This window comes from Alligator mississippiensis, chromosome 4, assembly GCF_030867095.1.
Source record: "Alligator mississippiensis isolate rAllMis1 chromosome 4, rAllMis1, whole genome shotgun sequence".
NCBI classification, from domain to species: Eukaryota; Metazoa; Chordata; order Crocodylia; family Alligatoridae; genus Alligator; species Alligator mississippiensis.
Genome location: NC_081827.1, coordinates 94,304,617 through 94,321,265, shown reverse-complemented (window position 1 = coordinate 94,321,265; position 16,649 = coordinate 94,304,617). Strand labels below are relative to the sequence as shown.

General features: G+C 36.1%; 1 long non-coding RNA gene across 1 annotated transcript; it reads left to right on the top strand.

The window, feature by feature from the left end:
• The first annotated feature begins 9,533 nt into the window (after positions 1-9,533).
• Positions 9,534-16,424, top strand: LOC132249833 (uncharacterized). Its single transcript, XR_009461336.1, has 3 exons — positions 9,534-9,835; positions 12,050-12,239; positions 16,150-16,424. It is a non-coding gene; the product is annotated as an uncharacterized LOC132249833 (long non-coding RNA).
• Positions 16,425-16,649: the final 225 nt, after the last annotated feature.

Genomic DNA, 16,649 nt, shown 5'->3' with positions numbered 1-16,649 from the left:
GGGTTTACTTTTGATCCATTACTTAGAGTAAGACTGACACTAGCATATAAGAGATGCACAGATTTTTAACAACTTAGCTGTTGTCCAAATACTAGAATATATGTAGGATCAGCTTTGCAACTAAAACTAGTGGACATCATAGGGAGTTGTTTAAAATTAGTTTTTGATAATAACATTATTGTAATGTATATTCCAGTATCACTGGAAAATGTTACCTTGCTTGGTCTATTTTCATAACTACCACATAACTTTAACATATTTCTAGTTTGATTTATCATTACTTCCTAAAATAAAGAAGAGAATAATTACAATCCTAAACTCAATTTTTATTTGCTAAATTACCATATATTTAAATCCACTGCATGATTAAGAAAAAAGGGAGATTACATACAGAGCTATTTTAAGTCTCTAATATTATAAATAACTTCATTTAGGGTGATAATAAGGCTTGATCCTGTACTATTGAAGCATTAGAAGTTTTGTCAGTTAGTATTAGACGCTCAGATCATGCAAGCTGGTTCTCAGATCAAGGTATTTATATTTTGGTGAATAATCCTAGGCCAATACTATTATGTGAATACGGAGACTTATATTAGTAGGCTTTTGTTTCCATCTGTAAATGAAGATGAAAACAATGTTTGTTTTACATCCATTTTTAAATGAAAATATTTGAAGCAAATTCTAATGGGGAGGGAGGAAGAAAAAAATGTAAGTCGTCATTTTTCTGAACTGCAAATTTCTTGTTGGGTCACTTTCACTTCTCCTAGAGAAAGCTATTTAGTCCATTAGTAGAATATTTTTTTCCTGCCAGGCTGGCTTCCTGTAGGTTTTACTGTGGAGTAGCAGGTGTACAATTCCAAAGTGTCTTTACAAGTGGCTCAGCAGGACTCCTCTGCCATACATTCACAGGAGACAGCTCATCTGTTTAATCCTTATGTTTTAGTCAACCTTTCTGATTATGCGGACAGGGCTCCGATGCTCAGCTGGATTTTGACTCTCAGAATGAATTGATGGAGCTCTTTGATCTTTGTTGTGTATTGCATCTGTTTCATCTTTCATCTTAATGCATGATCTTCCCAACTCCAGTCTAGTGCTTTATTTTTATTCACTTGAATCCATCAATTTTACTTTGTTCTCTTTTTTGGCATGCATTTTTATGTGCAATTAACTTGATTGCATAATTTTAATATAAAGATAATTAAGTTGGTATGGGTGTTTAAAAATACAGGCAAAGGCCAAGACAATAATGGCTATTTTGGATTGCCTATTTAGTATTTAACATTTCTAAGGACATGATGAAAATGTTTAAGTGAGACATGCATACCTTTATGAACATGCAAATTTTTGTATTCAATATGTGTAAACAACAGTGTAAATGCTGAAAATGTAATTTCTTATATCTTTGGATAAGCCTGGCATCATGAAAGTCACTTAAGCCCATAATTTTGTACTGGAACTTGATTAATGAATTCTTCAGATTTCATATTAAAATATCAGGGTTTTACATCCCACTTCAAAATTGTGCAGTTTAGAGCCATGTACAACTGTTACATTTCTATTGCAAGAATCGCCACTTTTCTGGTAGCATACAAATGTTTATTCAATTTCTCCCTGGAGAAATATGCCCCTTCTGGGAGAAAAAAATCTTTCAAGTATCAATCTGAAAGATCTCCCTTGCAAGAGAAACTCTTTCCCAAGCTTGTATGCGTGTGCGCTCTGGTTGGGGAGGGAAGTAGCTAAGCAAGACTCCCAGCCTCTTCCCCAGACCAGGGATTGCCTGGTTTGGGTAACAGGCTGTGGGCTTTGTCCTGCTTGTTCCCTCTACTTGTGGGGGTACTGTGGGCACCAGATTTGAACCTGCTGCATGGAGGGAATCTCCCCACCATGTAGAGGTTCAGTACTAGCATCTGTCAGATTTTAAATCGCTGCCCAGCTGGCAGCAGGGGCATCAGCATGAAGCGGGGGGTATTGGGGTCCCTGGTCTGGGAAAAGGCCTTGCTGCTCCAGTCCCCCCAGGATCTGGAGGAGTGGAAGAGCTACTGTATCTGATGCCTTCTCTAGACCAGCAGCATCGTGGTCTGGGGAAGGTGCAGAGAGCAGGGGAGGAGGCTCAGCTGCAGGTTAAACAACATGTACTGCTCCCTGTCCTGAAACAGTTCTTGGCAGTGGAAATTTCTGAAATATTTCCACCACTGGAAATGAACTCCTGTTTGAGGTCTAGGTTATTCTTAAATCTATGCCAACTATACATCGCATGTAAATACATTCTTAAAAATAAGAAGGTCCCCAAGAACTATTAAAAAGAGATGCTTTTATGAATTGTAAATTGATTTAACTTTGGACATTTTTAACTGAAAGAAGTAATAGTTCCATGTGATAGTAGTTGTTTCGCTTCAGATACATTGGACGGATGTATTGGGAAGGAATTCCCTCCTCTCCCCCCCTCCCTTTTAATGAAACCATCTGTTTCATTACTCTTCAGATTATTTTTGTAGAGGTGTGACATTTTGTAATAAACAGGATCTCTTACACTCGTGATTTGTGGGGGGGATTCAAGCATCAAGGCAAAAAGGTATTCTTATTACATAAATCCCTTTGTTTTTCTAAAATATTTGAGTCAATGTTCAGTTGCAAGTGATGGTAGCAATTTGTGTGTGTGTGGCTAATGTACAAAAATACTAAAAGCTTGAAGAGGTTTTACACATGAGGAAAAAGCTTTTGCGTTGCAACAACTAGAGCCTCAAGAGAGCTATCAAAAGATCTTTTTATGAGTTTGTACTGTTAAATTTAACTGTAATACATTGGTCTAACTATGTACTGCATATAGTGTATGCACATACAAAATGGACTCACTATTTTAGTCTACATGTAGAGAATGACAGATCTAATTGGTTTGAGATGCATCTTGGGGATAGACATTAGACAGCAACTAGGGACAGTTTTCGCTTTGTGCAGGGCTCTCAGTACTGAAACTAACTTCCTTGCTTGCTCTGACAAAGCCTTATCTATTGATCATCATCACATGATGTTAAAGGCCAGGTCTTTGTCTGATGGGGAAATTTCTGTTTAGGACTAACGGGTGACTCCTTAGTAATATTGCCTGTGGTCAACTGAATATTGTTATTGTTTTAATAGTTTTGTACAGGTGCAGTGAGATATTATGAAGAGTTCAAACTAAACAAAATATAAGATGAACTTTATTAAGTTTTAAGATATCCCAACTTGTTAAAAAAAATCATAGCTTAAATAATTCAAAGATGCTTAAAGTGATTTTGGCACCCATTAAATTAAAATTAATGGGATTTGGATCTCCATATCATTGCTTTGAAAATCTCCATATAAACCAGACCTTATCTCTCCCTATATATATGAAGATCTTGAAAGTAGCCTCAGTAAAACTGGTCAGGCAACTCAGGAGTTTATTAGAATGTTCTATATATCTCTAAACCATTTTAGATAATGTTATTCTACCTTGAACTTACTGGTGAGATCATTTTGATGTGGATCATAAGCATCCATTTTGAACATTAAAATAAATCATTTTCTTTAGAAAGAACATATTATAATATTACAACCATGCATTTTTTCTGCTTAAAAAAGTATATAGTCTCATAATAATAAACATCTTTCATTCAATTATATTCCTTTAACAGTTTGACCTTCTTTTACTCCTTAACCTAAGAACTTTTATAAATGCTTACTATCCCTGGTTCCTGAAAATCATTTAAATGTATTCATTGCTAAGGAACCTAATTTTAGACTATAAAAATGAAATAGAGTTTTAGAAGAAAATGTTTACTGAGTTGCCTTAGTTGTCTGCTTATGTGCCTTTGGAGTTGATGCTCTTTAACTGCTCTGAGATGAATCAGGTATAGTATATTATCCTTAAAGAAATTAACACAGGGTTGTATTTAAGAAGCTCATTACGTCGACTTGGCAGATTATTAAAGCCCTAAATGATCAGGACTGGGCAGTTTGATGGTTTGATTGAGACCCATCTTAGGTACATCAGGGTTGAAAATCTAAATAGTTTGGGGTTTTTTGGCTTCCCTTTTTGAGGACAAACCATGTGAACAGCAGAGAGAGAACTTTAACACTTTTCTGTCACCTAAAATATTAGATTTTTAATTTTATATTGATTTGCTTTGTAACGCTACAGATATACTCTTCAACTGCTTTCTTAAAAGCCATGTATAAACACATTTTTATTATACGATTATGCATAGCCCCATTTGATGAGACAGGACCATCAATTTTAAATGCATCTTTACTTTTGGAAAAAGTATTAAATGTTGATAAAAGTTGAGAATATGTTAATAAAAAGTATTCTATAATACAAGATATTGTGGTAGTGTTGGAAAGATGGTGTAGGAAATATGCAAGAAGTAAGGATTTTGTGTAAGTGATATTTTTCATTGGACCAACTGCATGGTTGGGATAGATTTAGACAAGCTTTTGCATGCAGGGCAGTCTTTTGAAGTAGCAGACAGTCTGATAACAGATATCACCCACACAAATCCTCATCTCTCACATAAAATGTTATGTTGCTTTACCAGTTTGGTATTTTGTTTTAATAACACATATTGTACCCATGATCAGTCATTTTAATTTGCAATAGATTCAGCTGTCATTCAGTACATACAACCACTATGTAACTGTGGTAGAATTCATTCTAGCTTGCTATAAATGGGAATCTTTGCTCAGAAGTGTTCCCAAGATTTCAGGAAATGGATCCCAACATTAACATTGTCAGGAAAAGCATGAGAGAGACTCTTTAACCATCAATCCACACAGAATGGCTCATGCTCTACTTCCATTTGCTTAGAAAAATAGGACATCCAGCTGCTTTTACTTCACCTGATGCCAGATTCTGCATAAAAGTATTTTTTGTGTAGAAAATATTTCTTCATGAGAAATATACAAATCTCCCTTCCTCCCCCCCCCCCCAGTGTCTTACTCTTCCTTGTAAAACAAGTATCACTTCTGTTTAAAACTGGTTGATGTTTCCCTAATTTAATATGAATGAATCAGGCCCTTTGGGTGCATGTAAGTGGGGGGCCATCAAGGAGGGGGCCACTTATTTTTATAGGTGGGAATTAGTTTTGGGTTTTGGTTTTGGTTTTTCTGACCCACAACCTTCTTGCTGCATAGATGTATGGTGAATTATATGATTTCTTGTGTGCATTTGTAACTGAGCTTTCTGTTCTTTGCTATAGGAAGGATGTGTTATGATGGATCCTTATCTCTTGCCTCATGCAATTCATTATGCATACTGCTAGTCCTGCCGACAACTACAATGGTAGTTTAATCAGGGCTGGACGTGGGAACAATCGTGCAACCTTGTACTATTTGGGAAGCGGAGTATGTTGTTTTCATCAGCAGAATAGACATCTGCCTTTCCATGGTGTGTAGGCTGGTAGTCTGCATGCTGGTAGTCTGCCTTGTTTTGGTAGGCTTTAGTGATGATCATGACTAAGTACAGACAGTCAAAAAGCTCAAAGCTGAACTGGTTTAATCTTTTCAGGTTAGTCTAAGATGCATAGATAATAAGCAAGTGAACAGACATTCACTTTTGCTTCTGGAAATGCAGCCACATGTCTGCAGTGGCTCAGGCCAGAAGCCATGGGTACAAAAGCATGCCTCCATGCTAAGCTGGAGCAGATAGCTTGGGCCAAGGCTAGCCCATCCACCCTGTGAGAAGGGGTTTGCAGGGGAGGTGCAAAGCATCCTGGGGTGCTGGGGGACCATGAGTTAACTTGAATCTGGAGGGCAATTGGGGCAGAAGTTCAAGAAGTTGATTTACCTAAATCAGTTAAGTCTGATACTACATCCATCCAGCTTCATCTTAAAACAGTTTTGGCCATTTTGAAAGTGGTTTATGTGGAGTGAATTTCTGTTGTATTACAGATTCGAACCAGTTTCCAACCACTTATACCAGTTTATGTATATTTTTTCTGTCACTAGCCCTGAAGTCCTTGCTGTTTTTTTTAACTTTCTGGGTAATGGAAATTTGCTATATGTTTATTGTAGTGCAGAAAAAGGGATGTGCTTTGGTTGTAGAGGCCAAATAAACTTATCACAACCCTTAGGGCTTTTTTTCCTTATCCCCTTAGCTATATTGGAAGGGAGGGAGGAAAAAATAAAAAAGCTCTTGGAGATCATTTGAACCAACCATGTTAAAACTAATCAAAATTGAGTCTTTGGATCATTGTAAATAAAACCCCAAACCATAAAATGTTACTGATTTCCTTGATAGTGTGGTTGTATTTATGATAGACTAGGAATTATACAGGAAGCAAGGATTTTTGTGAGTGGTAACTTTTATTGGAGTGACTAGTCTATTCCAACCATGCAGTTGGTCCAGAAAAAAATAATTTTCTTAACATTCTTATTTTTTTTATTACAGCGAAGATCTTGCAATGTGTTTTGTATTGGCCAAACATGTAACTTGCCTTGTGTGTCAGTCTTGGTGCTTGAGGGTCAGGGAAGCTCAAGTGCAACATTCTTCAGGCTTTATTCCATTTTGAAAAAAAACTTCATAAGTTTATTCCATTCAGCTGGATGTACATATGATTTTGATGCAGGGTGGACCTTGATTTGTAGTGCTGCAAAAGTCATTTGGTTCTAATCCAATGCATGCATGCAGTTGAAACATAAGATTTAAAGTGCAGTTTATTTTTTAAGAAAAACACTGTAGCAGTGCCGAAGTTCAAAGATGGTTTTGTCTTACTATTTTCATTTCCATTTCACTGAGTTTAAAATTTTAAACATGTTTTCTAGCTCTGTAAGTTCAAGCTAAGTTTTCTCCATTTGACTTGCTCATCAGGAATAAAGAGCAGAATACTACATTGTTATCAATTATGCCTTTCCAGACCCCTTATCTTCAAATAATGCCCACCTTTGCAAAGTTTACTACCCTTTATCTATTGTTTAATCAGTTTACAGAGTTGAATTGTACCCTCAGCTAGTACCTTCAGCCTTTATATATATCAATAGAAAAACTAGAAGCATATTAAATGACATGTTACATATTTAGGGTGCATACAGTCATTTACTGCACCCAGTTTACATTCATATGGCTCACTTTAAGCTGCATGAACCTAGATGGGGATCAATGTATACAGGTGTTTTCCAGTCCCAGGAGCTGCATGGGAAAACTAGGGAGAGGGGCAGGAGGGATTCAGGGGGGAAGGGAATTGGTGGGTTTATTGGAATTGGTGGGTCTGCCATGGGTCTGTCCAAGTGTGGGGAGGGGTCATGGAACTAAAAATAGCCTGATCAGGGCCTGATGGCTTAGGAAGAGCACAGCCCCAGGGCTGGGGCATGCAGCTGGGCTTTTCCAGGCCTGGGGCTATACTTTGAACATGTAGAGACATTCTGTAATTGGGCTTACCTGTTCCTAATCTAAGTTAGGGCCTGCCATTTTTTGCCCTATTTAAGCTTTCTGAATACCTGTACAATTATGCATTTAAATCAGTCTAGCTCTAACTAGGGTTAGGTTGATCTAAATGTAACTCTGTATGTATCTTTAGAGTCTGATTAAACCTGGTTTGCACGTGTGTGTGACAATGTGGGATGCTTTGGATTCTCCAGTTCCACAACACAGTTTTAACTCATGTAAGCCTTTACGTTCTAATCACGTGGAAAAACCTGCTCAAGTATAAACCCGTGAGTTTTTTTCCATATCCTCCCCTGTGTAAAGGGGCAAGGTATGTATCGTTTTTGAACTGAATGGAATCCAAGGATCTGAGGACATGGATGTCTGTGCCCCTAATTAAAGCAGCCTTTTTTACCTGCTTACTAGAAAAGCCTGCTGTTGCCCTTTGTCCCCCTTCCCTTAAGTATGCCTTGCTCAGGAGCCAGTTAATTGCCCAATACGTGTAACATGTAGAGGGGGCCTGAGCTTGATTTAAACCAGATTGCTGGGATGCCAGTAGCAGAGGAGCTGCGGCAGCACTTTTCTCAGCACACTGGAGAAGCAGGATAAGTACTTGGGTGGGTCAGCCTGAGTGACTGGAGTGTAGACATACCTTTTATGGTTGCAATTTATTTTTCTGCCAGTTTCTGGTCCAATAATAACAGAATGAGATTCTATTAAAAGAATAAGGTTGGGCATTTTGTTTTTGGCCGCTAAGGTATATCTGCATCCAGACTCCTTAAACTGTCCAAACCAGACAATTTCATAAAACAAAATGTCACTCTTAGAAGGACAAAGCAAATTCTAATGTTGTTTTAATTGCACGGGAGCTTAGTCAAGTTATAATGGGTACTCCACCAAGCTATTACATTTTCTGCCCACAGTTATTTTCTACCTGGTTTTCAAAAAGGTATAAAATTGTTATGCTTTCAAAAAATTTAAAGAAAAAGTTAATTTATTACTTTCTACTGATTACTAAAAGCGAAGAAGTATGTTAGTTTGGGGAAAGCACTCTTTGATGTAAATAGCTAAATGAGGTCTGCAAGGAGTTAGACCAAAATTAAATTCTCTTACATGTTGTTTTCCATAGATCCTTTGTCATTGCTACAAATCAGAATGTTAAAGCGTCATGTTTGCACTTCATTATAAATTTAACTTAGTCTTGGAAAGTAATTAACCTTCATTTGTTAAATGGACTTGTCAATGTGAATTTTGTTTTTTACTAGGGTGTTTAGTATTAAAGTTCTTTAGTTACACCACTTGTACATTGTTAACTCTTCAGATTTCATATTATTTAAATTATTTTCCAATACCTTGCAATATTCTTAAGCTTTAAAAATAGACTTTCAGCCTGGATACAGGTGTCCAATATCATATTAAATAATTAGAAAAAAGGTCAAACATATTATTGCTTCCTAGGGCAATGTTGAAATTAACTATCAGATCAAATTTAGCTAGGATGCTTTTATATTATGACATTATAATTTATTTGCATTTTTTTAACCTTCTCAAAGGGTGGTCTCCACTAGTTGGAATTTATAGACTATCTGACTAGTTGAGAAGGAAAATGTCTACACAGAAGCCTTTAATGGCAACTAACTGCTTCTATGGGCCCAATTAAGACTATCCAACTGTGAAGCACAGTCCCTTGAGTAACAGTAGTCAGCTTACTCGCATTTTTTCTGCGGGGCGAGAGGTAGGGTGAATGGAAGAGGGGAATATCCAGTGCTGCTGTAAAAGGTGGAGGGTGGGGGGATTCTAAATTTCTCAATTATTTTTTTTTCTCAATTTTTTTTTTAAACTTGTAATAGGAGTTTTTAATAAGGTCAGGGTTGAAGTCCCTCACTGCAGCTTTACATATGCACCGTAGCCTGAACTTGAAGCCCTAGTAACTGTTCTTGAGATATGGATGTGTTCTTGGTCCCAAATCAATCTTGTCACTCCTCAGAAAGCAATGAAAGATAATAAGTACTATTCACCTGATTGCCTTCCTGCTCTGAGACAGCTGGTGACGCTTGTCTTCCTGATAACCAGGAGTTTCAGATCTAAGGCAGGGATAAAGAAAAGCTGGGAGCTTGCTGAATCTAAATTTGACAGTCGATGGCTGTGTAGAGGGTCAGGAGGGATAGAATCTGTGACACGTATAAGAAAGGAACAAAATTTATCTGCTCTGGTTGCAATGATTAGATGTCTCGTTGTCTGGCTTTCTTACAGTGGATGATTGATCGTACCCGCCAGCTGGCTAATATCATAATTAACAAAGTTGCTAGCACGTCTGAGAAGTTTAATCGAAAAATTTGCCAGCAGTATGATGCCATTGTCACAAAGATCACAAGCATTGCAGAGTTGACTTTTGCACCAGTGAAGCTGCAGGACTATGTCGATGTGCTGAGAAGTGGTACAGTGGTACAACTAAAGGTATGTTTCCTTCACAATGCCACCTGCTCTATTTTTATTTCTTGTTTTTTAAGTTAAGTAAATGCTCTTACAATATGAGGCTTTGTTTCAGGATGACACATGAAGATATTTGATTATTTTATATAATTTCCAAGTATTTATAACAAAATAAATCTTGTATGTGAATAAAAAGATAAAACTCAAAATTTTTATTCAGCACTGTTTTCCTTTTTTTAAAACAACAGTTCATTATTTTGCCAGACATTTGCAAAAACTGTAAATACAGTTGTTCTCATTGCTAATTCTCTCAGTTCTAGGTACTGCAAAACTGTTGACAGTTTCTTTTAGAAAATAATGACATTATTCAAGTTTATATTTTTTAAATTTTTCCAGGTTTATTATTTTAGCTTGAATCTGACTGCAAAGTGAAGAGAAACATTTAAAACTAAATGTTCATATAATTTAGTGTGAAGGTGTTTCTAAAATATTTGTGTTTATGTGCACATATATATGTGTGAAAACTGAGAAAAATATCTGGTCCATAATCTAAGGACTCTCAAATCACAGGGCATTTCTAATGCATTGTTTAAGAATTTCAATTAATCTTTTTTTTTTTTTTTTTGGTATACTTACAGATTTTTCAGTGTTCAAAGAATGATTTCACTGAGCTTTTATTTTTTTGCCACTGTATTTTTATATTTGTGTATTACATGATGGTTCTGGAATATGTGTTGAAAATACCAGCCTGACATATTGCTAATGAGTGTGAATATTGACAGTGATGGGGGTGTATGTCTGTCTAGGTGCCATATAATAAAACAGAACAGAAAGAGACAGAAACAGATATATTGGGAGGGGAAAGAACAGTTTATTTATGTTACAGTATGTCAAAATCCTGTTATAGCTAAACAATCCATTTGAAATACAAATAGGGTAGCCTACAGAGGTTTCTTTGCTTCCTCCCGGGGGTTAGCAAGGACAGTGTATCATAGCAAAAACAAGTTATTTATATTTTGCTTAATCCTATTTTTTTGCTGAAGTAATTATAACTTTCAACATTGGTGCCTAGTATATCAGAAGCAAATTCTTTGTGTTGCAATTTAGTTGTATATCAAGTTGTCATTAGGTGGTGTTTTGGTCTTCAACCTTCTAACTTTTAAATGTAAAATTGTTATGAACATTCAAATGAAATTGCTAGAGTATAAGCTGGAAGAGCTGTATTATAAATGAGCTAAGATGGCTGACTTTTATTACAGTAAAAAATGAAAATATTTATGGGACCATTCTATTCTATTTTATGTTGCATTTTCTGTTAGCAGTTAAGACATTGTATGGTTTTCAAAATATGTTGAAAATGTTAATAATTAAAACCTGATTCCATTTAGTAGTTCACAGAGATATTCTGCAGTCAGCAGCTAAGTTAAATGTGGATATATTACTTTTAATTAATAGACCAAATTAGAAGTGGCAACTGAAACCCTCATTTTTAATGAACCATGCCTTATCAAAAGAGAATACTGTTCTGAGAGGAAATATATTTCCAGGCCTGGAAAAAGGTGCTCCTATAATAAGTTATAAGTGATTCGTTTAACTTAGCCTGCTATTTCTAATACTCTTCAAGAACAGTTCAAAAAATTAAAAATCAATATTTTGTTTTGAATAGGAAATGCTGTGGATAGTAGCAGAATAGATTAGTAAAGTCATCGCAGACAATAGGCAAGATTAAGTTACTAAAAGAGTATATTGTTTTTCTAACCTAAACCCCATAATATTTGATGTAATTGAGACTGTGCATTGTTAGAACTCAGATGGAGTATCAAACGTCTATAAGGATTAGAGGGGACAACGAAAGCAGTGTCACAGCAGATGTGCCTGGTTTTTAACAGGATTATCTCTTGAGATGTGTAGAAATGAACTCTTGTAATAGTTTCAGAGGAATTAATAATTCTAGTACAATGTTAATGGTGAATGTGCTAATATAAAGAGTTAGAAGATTAGTGATGCATTCTTTTGCATGGAAATCAGAATATAATAAATGTCCTGCAGGTGACTGAAGCTACAGCAATTTTATTGAAGATTAAAGTTTGATTGACCTTTGCTAGGGTGATTAACCCTTCCAAAATTAAAAGCCAATGCTAAATTATTCTGTCCAATTTAAATGCAAACGCAGAAAAGAGTGGTATGTCATTCAATTTATTTTTTTTAAATGTTTTAATTTTCATTTTTGCACTTCAGTGAGATGCACTTGCAGAAGGAGCATGATTTTGTTCCAGCGAAACTGGCCAGGGGCAAAATAATGTTACAGAGCCGATAGAACTGGCATGATAAAAAAGAATCTTGGACTAAAGAACAGCTGTCTGATGCTAATCTTTACATGCAGTTGCTGAACATTTTCAACGGACAAATATTGGAACTTATTGAAGAGGTAGGAGATATCAATAGCATTACTATGTTTTTATCTTTCCAGTACCAGCCACTTAAATTAAATCTTGATTTGGCAAGGTCTTATGCAAGTGAGTAATTTTACACATGTGAGTAGTCTAGTTTTAAATGGGACTACTCACATGTGCAAAGTTGCTCATCTATGTGGACCTTAGCAGATGAGGCTTTAGGTGTCAGTTGTGCCATGTATCTAACACATGGAGGTCAGCCCTGTGGAGTACTGAGAACTCTTCTTTTTAGCTGACAAAGCACTTAAGGACCTGCTTAAATTGAAACATTAGAGAAATCTCATTGAACTGCGTACAAGCTTAAATGGTCAGAGTTCATTGATGCCAGTTGCATGTTTAAAATTAAAAATGGACTTAAGTATTTTGCTGAGGCAGGGTCAGAAATGTCTTGTAGGACTGACACTTGCACTTAGCTCCTGATCATGCAGTTAACTGTATGTGTAATCAAGAAGGACAATAAAACCAATGGGACTGGTTGCATACATATGCCCGTGTTACCCAGAATTGTGGCCTCCATTGCAAGGGCACCACTCTGGAGAAATTTGTCAGCCTCGAAATTCATTTCCAGTCCGTTTTGGAATTGCCTGGGTTAGTCTTAAATTAAAGATTTCTTTGGGCTTTTGAATGCAAGACATTCTTTTTTGGCTTGGAAGAGAAAAGCAAGCACAGCACTGTGCTTACTTTTCTCCTCAGACCCGAAGAAAAATGTCTTGCATTCGAAAGCTTGTCTTACTCTGTACCACCTACGGTATTGGGCCAATAGAAGTTAACATCCAAAGAAATCCTTGCCCCTCACATAATTTCTGAACCTTCATGGCTACATCACCCTAGCACTACTCTTACATTAAAGTTATAGGTTACACATAAACGTAAACCATACTAATTTATGTTAAACTTTAGTGACTTGATTTTATACACACAATCACTTTACACCCAAGGATTCTGTGGTAGAAAAGGCTAACATTCAAAAATGTTTTGGAGCTCTTTCACTTACTGTTTTAAAAAAAGTGACACCCGATCTATGAGTAATTTTGTAGTCATTTATGACTGTGCTTTATATCTTAATTCTTCCAGTCCAGAGTCAGTTTGGGACGGAAGCTTTTGACTTTCAGATGGTTTGTGTCCACGCCACCTCAAGCCATAACAACTACATCCACTTTAATTCACAAGTTTTGCTGTGTTGGTATAAGTCTATGTATGACATGCTCCTGTTCCAGATAACTTGCACCAACATAGCAAAAGGACTTAATTAAGATCAGTCCTAGGTACTTCAGTTCCATTTCAGATATAGGCAAGCACTCAGGGGGGGTTGCTGTTTCCTTCTGAGTTATCCTGACCTGTATGAGGTCTATAACCAATGTAATATATGTTCTCTGGCACACACACCCCTTGCAGGACAGAACAAAGAACCCACTCTTTCCTCTTCCCTTGCGCTCTGCTCATCTGCATCAAGAATGGATGTAATGGTTCTTTGGGGCCTGTTTCGCCTCTATGGTGCAGCCAGTTATAAAGGTCTCTGGCTCAGGAACATAACGGCTGCTGCAGTAATTCGGTCCTTAGTGGCAGTCTGCGTAGTTAAAGTTCCTCTCCTTTTACATAGCTGCAGACTATTAAAATGATAATAAATGTACTCTCTCCATTCCATATTCAGTTCTTTTTTCCCCTCATTTTTCATCAAAGAAAGGTTCATACTGAACCTGTCAAGGTAGAGAAGTCCAAGGCATTGTACTGTAGAAATTATGGAGCCTGAGGTAGTGGCTCACTTCTACCTAGTCTTTTCATTTACACTTAAAACAGCTTTCAGAAAGACAGGCTTCTGCATATGGGACCCCATAAAGAAAGTGAGGAAGGAGATGAAAACTATCTTATAGTGAAGTGACCTAAATGGAAGAGCTGGCAAAAAGTATAGAAACGATCCTCTAGGGTATTGAATTATACCTTGAGGCTTGGAATTGTAGCATGTTTAACTAAAAGATCCATTTGCTAAAAAGATTGCTGCCTAATTCTTAATCAAGGGGCTAGCATTTCATTCTACATTTATAAATAACTGAGATACTCTTTGTATGTTTTTATTAAGGTTTGGCTTACCTAGTCAGTTTTTCCCTCTGCATTTCTTAAAACTTCAACTTTCTATAAAAGCTTAATGATCCTCTGCTGTTTTTTAGGGGTTTTTTTTACCAAATATCGGGAACTATCAAATTCATACTGTATACAACAAATAAGTGCAGTATGACTTTATATTTAAAGGTGTGCTCATAATGTCTGAATGTGTTCATATATGTATTGAGTGATACCTAGCGCTACTTTTTGTATGTTGACAGAGCTTAGTCATCTTAGAACTGAATTTCTTTAATAAGCATTCTTTTGATACTATATAGTCTTCAAATTTTGCTAATTCTGAGTGCAGATGTTTTTTCCCTTTTTGCTTCTGTTAAATATTTCTAATCTCTCCCATACTTGAAAGTAAAGCAATACATGAGAATAGTTAGTATTTATGTGTGAAATTACCCATCCCTATTTAGTTTCAGTTTGAATATCTGTCTTTTAAAAAAAATACACAGTAATCCTTTGCATCAATATTAGTTAAAACTAACATATACTTCATGAAATTTTAGTATTGCATAGTAAGTGCAAAATGCAAGAGATGCTGGTGTTCTAACACCATGTAAACTTTTTCAATAAGTAATGCCTTGCAACAATGCTTAGTGAGCTATAATTTTGGTTGTAATTGTGCTTGTTGAGAAGTACTGAATTGTATTTATTTACATTTACTGGTATAGTTGGGATGAAATAATCAGGCCAGCTAGTGTATGGTACTTGCACACATTTAATCAAAATCAGCTTTATTATTATTTTGACAAAAAGTACTGATTTGGGGGTTTTTTTGTTGAGCCTGTATCACTTTGGCCATGGCGCATACTCTCTGAAGCAAAAAAATATTTGTAGCTGCAACTTCTGTTTTGGTCTCTTCAGAAGACTTTAATCAAACAGAAGGAAGTTCTTTTAGAAATAGGTCAGATCAGCTGATTTATTGAAATACTGGATATGTCAACATGACGGAACCATTTGACAGTCTGGACAACTGCTGCTGTTCAGTTGAGCATGTGTTAAGGCAGGTGTGTAAATGATCCTCTCTTACAAGTTATTGCAGAGGAAGTGGGGAAGAAAGAAAAGGCTGAACTTAGACAGGATGGCAGAGGGAGCTTTACATGCTTTTAATGCGATTAGGTTAAGGGCGCAAATTGCCTTGTTTAAAATTCAAACATTTGACTACGGTAACAGCAGCCAGTGTGGCCATTTGAAAAACAAAATACTTTCGAATTCTATTTACCCCCACAGATTTTACCTGCTTTGTTTTATATAGCGTAGCGATATTCAGATCACTCATTCATATTCGCTCAGATCATATTCAGATCACTCCAGACAACTAAACTAAAATTGGAGGTTTGGTAACTATGTAACTACGGTACTGAATACTTCAACATTTTTCATACATTCTACACAATGCAGCATATTACACTATTTATCATGTGTGTGTAAGTATGACTCACTATATATAAACAATATGCAGTTTCAATGACTTAATTGGCTTAGCTCTTATATTGACCATTACAAAGACTTAGTATACTAACTCTAATGCTTATTACATTTTTTATAATGTAGTTTTCATATCTCTGTTTTCAAAAGGAACTGTTTCTGAGCTATAGGATGGATCAGAACTGTTAGTCTGAGGAAAGACCCCACGCTGTTTGGAAGAGAAATAATTTCTGCTTTAGACTGGTTTATTTTAAGAACAAGAATTAGCCTGAAGTAGGTGAAATGGTAGATTAATTTTAGACATCTGTTAAAAATCAATAATTCCCTTTGTAAAATTTTTTCCACCAGGTTCAGATATTATATGGAAGACTAGCTACAAACTGACAAAGCTATTTTGTCAATCAAGCGTGCACAGCCTTTTGAAAATGTCCACAACTATGAAAACAAAATTTGAAAAGCTTAAAGTCAACATGTCACATTTAAAGACTTTCTGTACACCTGGGATTCAGATAAGGCACTGGAATATGGTAAATCAAAAGGTAAAATATTGTTTGTTGTCAGAATGAGTGTTCATACTTTGGAATATTTTGTCCAATAAAAATTAAGTATTGCGTCTCTTGTTAATAAACAATTGTCCCTGTACTTTGATGAATATTTGGGGGGGGGGGGGGGAATCTAGGGAATTGTTATTTAAATCATCTGCTTTGAAAATATACCTATAGATAGTTAAATTACAGTTATTTGTATCAGGAACTATTTTGTAATCTGATATATTTAACTTTATTAAGTCAAATGTGGATGTGAGAGAAAAGCTCTTAAATAAATGTAAGGGGTTGGGGGAAAAACAT